We start from the raw sequence: 6,781 nt of genomic DNA, 5'->3' as shown, positions 1-6,781 counted from the left end.
GTTAATAAAAAATAAAAATAAATAAAATGGGGTACTAAGTATAGTAATTAACGTATACATGAGGTACCATGACAACCAAGATGAGGATGGATTCATTCTGACCAGGCCATCAAAAAAGACTTCATTATTATAAACTTTGAGTCTTAAAAATTGCTTGGTGAACAAAGGAAATAGCCACCTTCTGGGCAGAGATCAAGTACAAAGGCACAGAGAGGCAACTGGGAGAGGAGAGGCATTGAGGTTGTGTGCATTGGATCAGATCACCACTGAAGAATGTCTACATGCCAGGCAAGGTGTGAGCACCAGGGAAATAGTAAAAACTAAGATAGTCCTTATCATACTTTATCCTGTAGGTGCTAAGAGTTTAAACACAATCAGTTGTGTTTCAGAATAGCTACTCTGGTTGGAAGGTGGAGAATAAAGACATAAGGAAGAGACTGGAGGCAAGGAAGCCCAGTTATGGCGACTGCAATAGCCGTGGTAGGAGATGATAAGGGCCGGAGATACGACAGTGACCCCAGGCTGAAGAATGATGTCTGGTCATGGGATGGACTCAACTAAACATGTCCACCATTCAGCCTCTGCTTCATTTTCAGACAGCCCCAGTGTTACAGGGTCCATCTTTACACTGAGCTGGAATCAGAGTCATTCCAATTGCCATGTGCTGGCCTAGTTGTGCACTCTGGAAAAATTCAGACATGACAGGTCCTCAAATAGTGGGTCTGTGTTCATGCTTGATTGCTACCAGTGAAATTCAGATAAAATATTTATATTCCTCTACAAACAAAAGAGCGGACTGAGGGCATACATTCCAAAAGCTTCTTAAGTCCCCTGCCTGGAGAAGCTAAGGGAGAGAAGATGGTTTTTTAAAATCTATATATTTTTTTACACTTCAGCTTCATAGATGATTGCTAGATTTTAAAATCTTTCACTTTACTAATTACCCCTCTTCTTATCTTTCAAACTCAACGAACAAAAGGGAAAAGTGTTTCTTCATTGAAGAGAACAAGATTTGGCCATTCCAAGGCACCCAGACGTCTGTTCAATGGCCAGTATTTTCCATGAACTAGGGACCAGAGAGGTCAGTTATTAATAGTTCGACAAACCTACTCTCTGTTCTTACGCCTTAGAAATCCTACCTTTTGAAGCTACCACTAGAGGCCTACAGATCAAATCATTTTCTTGGATTTCTATCTAAAGTTGTAGAGTCCTTCAGCCTAGTTCCATCTCCAATGCCAGAGCAAGATGGTGAGCAGAGACAGACACCCCTACACTGCAGGCCTTGGTCAACCAGAAGTCTGTCTATGATGCAGGAAGGCTGTTTTATTCAGGGGGCCAGGGATTAATATACTACTGAGTTTTGTTCAGGAAAATATAATTTAAATTTTTTTTATTATGGAAGTTTTCAAACATACAAAAAAGCAAAGAAAAAAGTAAAACGAACTCACATGTTGCCTTCTTTCACATTCAACGCTATCAGCACTTTGACTCGCTTGCTTCATTCTCCTCTTTTTCTTCCACCTTTTTTTCTCCCTCCCTCTCTTCATTCCTATTCTTTCTTCCCTCCTCTTTTCCTTGCTGTAGTATTTTTAAGCGAGTATCTTACATTGTGCGATTCTACCCTTGTATTTCAGAATAATTCTAAACAGCAACATGTTCTGTACAACCACAATACTATTATTAAACCTGACCAAACGAATAATAATCCTCTCACATCATCTAATTCCCAGTTTCCAGGAAAGTTTTAGAAGTCATAAGGCTAGAGATGTCTATTGCTTCTCTAGAGAAAGGCTATGCCAGATTGCCTTAATCGATTATCAAGCAATTTTTCTTTATACTCAGCTTAAATTTTCATCCTATTACTGCATATTATACTCATGTATCACGCTAAATAATTTATCTTCCTTTTTCATGTTTACACATTTCAGATATTTGCATACATTTAGCTTGTTTTTCCTTAGTCTTTGCTTAGCTGAGCTATACATATTTCATTCTTTTAATCTTTCCTTATTAATCAATGCCATCAGCCTCTTCATCATTTTGGAGCTTGGCTTTGAACCTCGTCCAGCTGGTTCCCATGAGCCTGGTAATGAGTAGCCCAGAACCAGATGGAGCGTTCCAAGAGCAGTGTCACCCAAACCAAACGGCTCCCCGTTTCCTCTGTGAATGCTCAACCCCAAGCCGCAAGAGCCTTATTTTCTGTCATCTTATAACAGAAACAAATGTCTTGTTTTCGGCTTTTATGCCCGGTTATTTTTTGGCACTGCAGCATGTGTTTCATTCCTCCCACTAAACATCTGTGCTTCAGCTCACTTTTCTCCAGATGGAATACAAACAGGATTTGGGAACCAGAAGAGGACAGAGACCCAGCTCTGCCAAGCTGGCTATGCGACCCTGCACAAGTCACGTCATCCTCACGCCCCTTCAAGCTCTTCACCTAAAGGACAAGTGAAGACTGATCCTTCCTAAGTCATGGGATTGCTGGAGGGTCAAATAAGATGATATAAATGCGAAAGGTTTACTAACCTGAATGACATGTGTGTTTGTATTTGTGGGTGTGTAAATATATAGATTTAATATACCTTAGTAGACTTAATATACAAAAGGTAAGCATCTACGTTCTCTAAAGACTTCTACTTGCATCAGCAGCCTAGTGCACTATTTAATCATCTGTACTGTTGGGAGTTCTTTGTTTTAGCTCAAGTCTTCCTACCAAAACAGTGTCTTATATAGTATTGTTTGAAATGTATTCTATGAATTCATAAACTATAAGAATTTCAGGTTTATTCTTCTCTTACATATAAACCAAGTATATGGCATTTGCTTCTGTTTACTAAGTTCTAAGTCATGCTAAATGCTTTACTTAAATACTTACTAATTTAGACTTCATAATTCTATGAAGTAGATGCTATTAATATCCCCACTTTACAGATGAGGAAACTGGGGCTCAGAGAAGCTAATTAACTTGCCTAAAGTTAATAGTTGGTGAAAAGCAGTAGAGCTTGGATAAACCTACAACCACGAGCATGATTTAATATTTCACATTAATTGCTGCGAATCCTCAACTATAATCCACTGAGCCACCCAGGCGCCCCAACGAATCCTCAACTATAGATGAAATTGCACAAACCTACTATGCGGCAGACACTGGAGAGAAGCAAGAAGGCATAGCTCCTTCCAGGAGGTAGTTTGCTCACGACAGATTAAAAAGGAATAAGGCACAATGGTGGTTGTCAACACAGGCAATTACACCAATTACCCAACACCCAAGAAAATGCTACTCTTATACCAAATTTCAGATTCATTCCCTTTAGATAAACTATTTGATGGCTACTGCTAATCATATTGCTCTCCAATTTCCTGGTCCTTGACGCTCTAATAAATAAATTGAATAATGTCAATTTTCCTTTAAACTGTTCACTCAAACATCCATTATCTGATGATACTCTAGTTTGGAGATTTTTATTACCTCAGTCCTGGATGAGTGCACCAGACTCAGTTCTAGCTGGGCTCTCTGCCTCCTGTTTCAACCTCTTCAGTTCCTGCCACACGTCACTGCTGGATTAATCTCCCTAAAATCAAGCTTCCATATAAACCAGACCCTCCCCTGAAGCTTTACTTATTTCTGGCTTTTAAGGTTTCAAACGACAAATTGCCAGCCACAGAGTTACTTTTCCTTTCCTCACTGCATATGCCTTGTACACTGCCCGCTTTGCTGAAACTACTCAACTGCCCTGAACTCCTCCTCTCCTTAACTCTTTGAAAATTATCTATTGTTCAAGGTTCCTGTCCTCTTGCACCTATCCTGATCACTGGACATCCTATGTTCTCGCTCCTCTGTTCTCATTAGGAGCTTAACAGATGTTTGCAGAATTATTTATTGCTCCATTAAACATCACTAGCATTTTTGGGAACACTATTCATTGATACTCATGTATTGTCTTGAACCGTACTTATTTTTTTATATGTAGTCAGTAAGCAAAGTAATTAAGTGAAGCTTCTTAAAGGCCTAGATTATGTCTTCAAGACTTCTGAATGCTACACATTGTTTCCCCATGCAAAGGTACTCATATTTGAAAAGCAACATATTTAAATTATATAAAGCAGGATACCTATTCATCACCTTTATTTTAGTTTTTTAAAATATTTTATTTATTTATTTGAGAGAGCACACAAGCACGGAGAGGGGGAGAGGGAAGAGAAGAAGACACCCTGTTGAGCAGGGAGCCTGACGTGGGGCTTGATCCCAGGACCCCAGGATCATGACCTGAGCCGAAGGCAGACGCCTAACCGACTGAGCCACCCAGACGTCCCTATTTGTCATCTTTGGATCATATGGGCAATTCCATGAGCCAAAAGATTATTAATGACTTAAGATATCTGGCCTCTAAGTTCTGTTCTTACTAAGGCATTAATGTGGAGTTAGGAAGCTGGAGAAAATATAAAAGCATCACTTAAGGTTCTGCTTGCACTTAGGACACAGAAAGCTTCAAAGGGGTGTCAGTCCGATCCTAATAGCGAGAAAAAGCTGGATAACTTTTTGAGCCCATTTACTTGAGAAGTAAATGAATTCAAATGTGAGACAAGCTCCTCTGACAAGAGATGGGAAACTGAATTGTTTCACTCCTGGCACAGTACAGAAGAGGCAGTCATCAGAAAAGCAGGTTAAGACGAAAACAACTGAAACTGTAATAAATTCTTAAAGGCCAGTAGTGACAGCTTAGGAATTTGGAGAGTCTCAGACACAAAGGAAGGAGATGGGTCTCCATCTATAAGCAAGACTTGGGGCAGGGCAGGAGACCTGAAAGAGACTCTGGGTGGCACAAGATAATGACACCCACCCCCTACATGACCCCTTCCCTCACGTGAAGCAAAAGCCATAAACTTTGCAGGGAGAGAAGAGGCCCAGGCAAAGATACATTGCCTTTGATGGCAGAGCAGAAACAAAAGCTGCCTGCCACTGTGGGAAGGGGCAAAAATGAACTTGGTTCAGGATCCTGCGCTGATACTAAGCAGAGATCTGTGACCCCTGATGAAGGGGCAGAATTGTTGAAAAACTCCACCCCCAAAGTCCAGAAGCGCAAGGCCTAAGACTGTGAGGCTGGTGTGAGAGAACCAAGAGACACCTTCTTGAAGTCCATCGTCTAACAAGTAACAGCAGTTTCCCTCTGAGAGAGGTGAAAAAGCATGGGTCAGATTCCTTCTGTGGCACAGGTAGAAAGGAATTGTTGAAATGTGAGCATGCAGGGAAAAACTGAGAAAAACCGTCCCACCATCCATGTGTCCACTAAACGAAGCAGTAGCAGCAATTAGAAGGCCGGTATGTGGATAGTCAGATTAACAACAAACCCAAACCTATCCCAACTACTGACTACAGTGCCCCAACACCCCATCTACTGGCTGGAGAGCAGATGTGTGCCCATTTCCAGATGTAAATACTGTGTAGCTCAGTCTGTTTTATGCACAATATTTGGCATTCAATCAAGAAATATGAAACACACACACACAAGTAAGGAAAGACTACGTGACAAAGCCATTAAGAGAACTAGACTAAGATATGGTCCAGATGTTAGAACCAGCAGACAAAGACTTTAAAGTAACTTTAATATGTTAATGGACCTAGTGGAAATGCACAACATGCATGAACAGATAGGGAATTTCAGTAGAAGGATTAAAAACCAGAAAAAAATAATTAAATCAAAATGCTAGAATTAGAAACGTATCAGTGATGAAGAATTTCTTCAACAGGTGTATCACCACACTGGACTAACAAAAGAATTGGTGAACTTAAAAATAGGTCATTAAAAACTACCCAAACTGAAATATAAATGTAAAGAAAGAGGAGGGCATCCAATACCTGTGTGCCAATATCAAATGGTTGAATGTAATAGTAATTTGAGTCCCAGGAGAAAAAAGAAAGCATGGAGTAGAATAAATATCTGAAAAGATAATGGCTGAGAATTTTCCAGAACTGATGAAAGAAAACAAACTGAAAATGCAAGAAATTCAGAGACCCAAAGGGTAAATACAAAGAAAAACACATCTAGACATATCAGAGTCAAACTGCTAAACACGAAAAATAAAACCTTGTAGGCACCTGGAGCAACTACACAAGTCAGAAGATAATTAAATGACATCATTAAAGTGCTCACTGAAAAAAAACAAAAGGTTAACCAGCCCAGATTTATATACCCAGCAAAAATAGCTTTCAAAAATGTAGGTGAAATAAACATTGTTCAGACAAGAGCTGAGAGAATTCATTGCTGTCAGACCTGTGTTAAAAGAGATATTAGGGGGTCTGGGTGGCTCAGTCAGTTAAGTGTCTGACTCTTGATATTAGCTCAGGTCGTGATCTCAGGGTCCTGAGATCGAGCCCTGCATTGGGCTCCACAATCAGTGGGAAATCTGCTTGGGATTCTTTCTCCTGCTCCCTTTGCCCCATCCCCTACTCACATGCTCTCTTTCTCTCAATAAATAAAGTCTTCAAAAAAATAAAAGATATTAAAGGAAGTTACTCAGGAGGAAGAAGTATGATAGCAGTAGAAATTTGGTTCTATATAAGAAAAATGAAAAACATTAGGATATAGAGAAATAGAAAAGATTTTTTTTTTAATCTCTTAAAGATAACTGTAAGTCTACAGTAGGGGTCAGTAAGCTACAGCGTCAGGGTAAGTGTTATTTTATTGGAACATAACCACACCCATGCATTTATATGTATTGTCTATGGTTGCTTTCATGCTACAGTGGCAAAAGTGAGTAGCTGCAAGTGGAACCATATACC

This window comes from Meles meles, chromosome 13 (genome assembly GCF_922984935.1).
Source record: "Meles meles chromosome 13, mMelMel3.1 paternal haplotype, whole genome shotgun sequence".
Classification (NCBI taxonomy): domain Eukaryota; kingdom Metazoa; phylum Chordata; class Mammalia; order Carnivora; family Mustelidae; genus Meles; species Meles meles.
Note: the sequence above shows the minus strand (reverse complement) of the source record.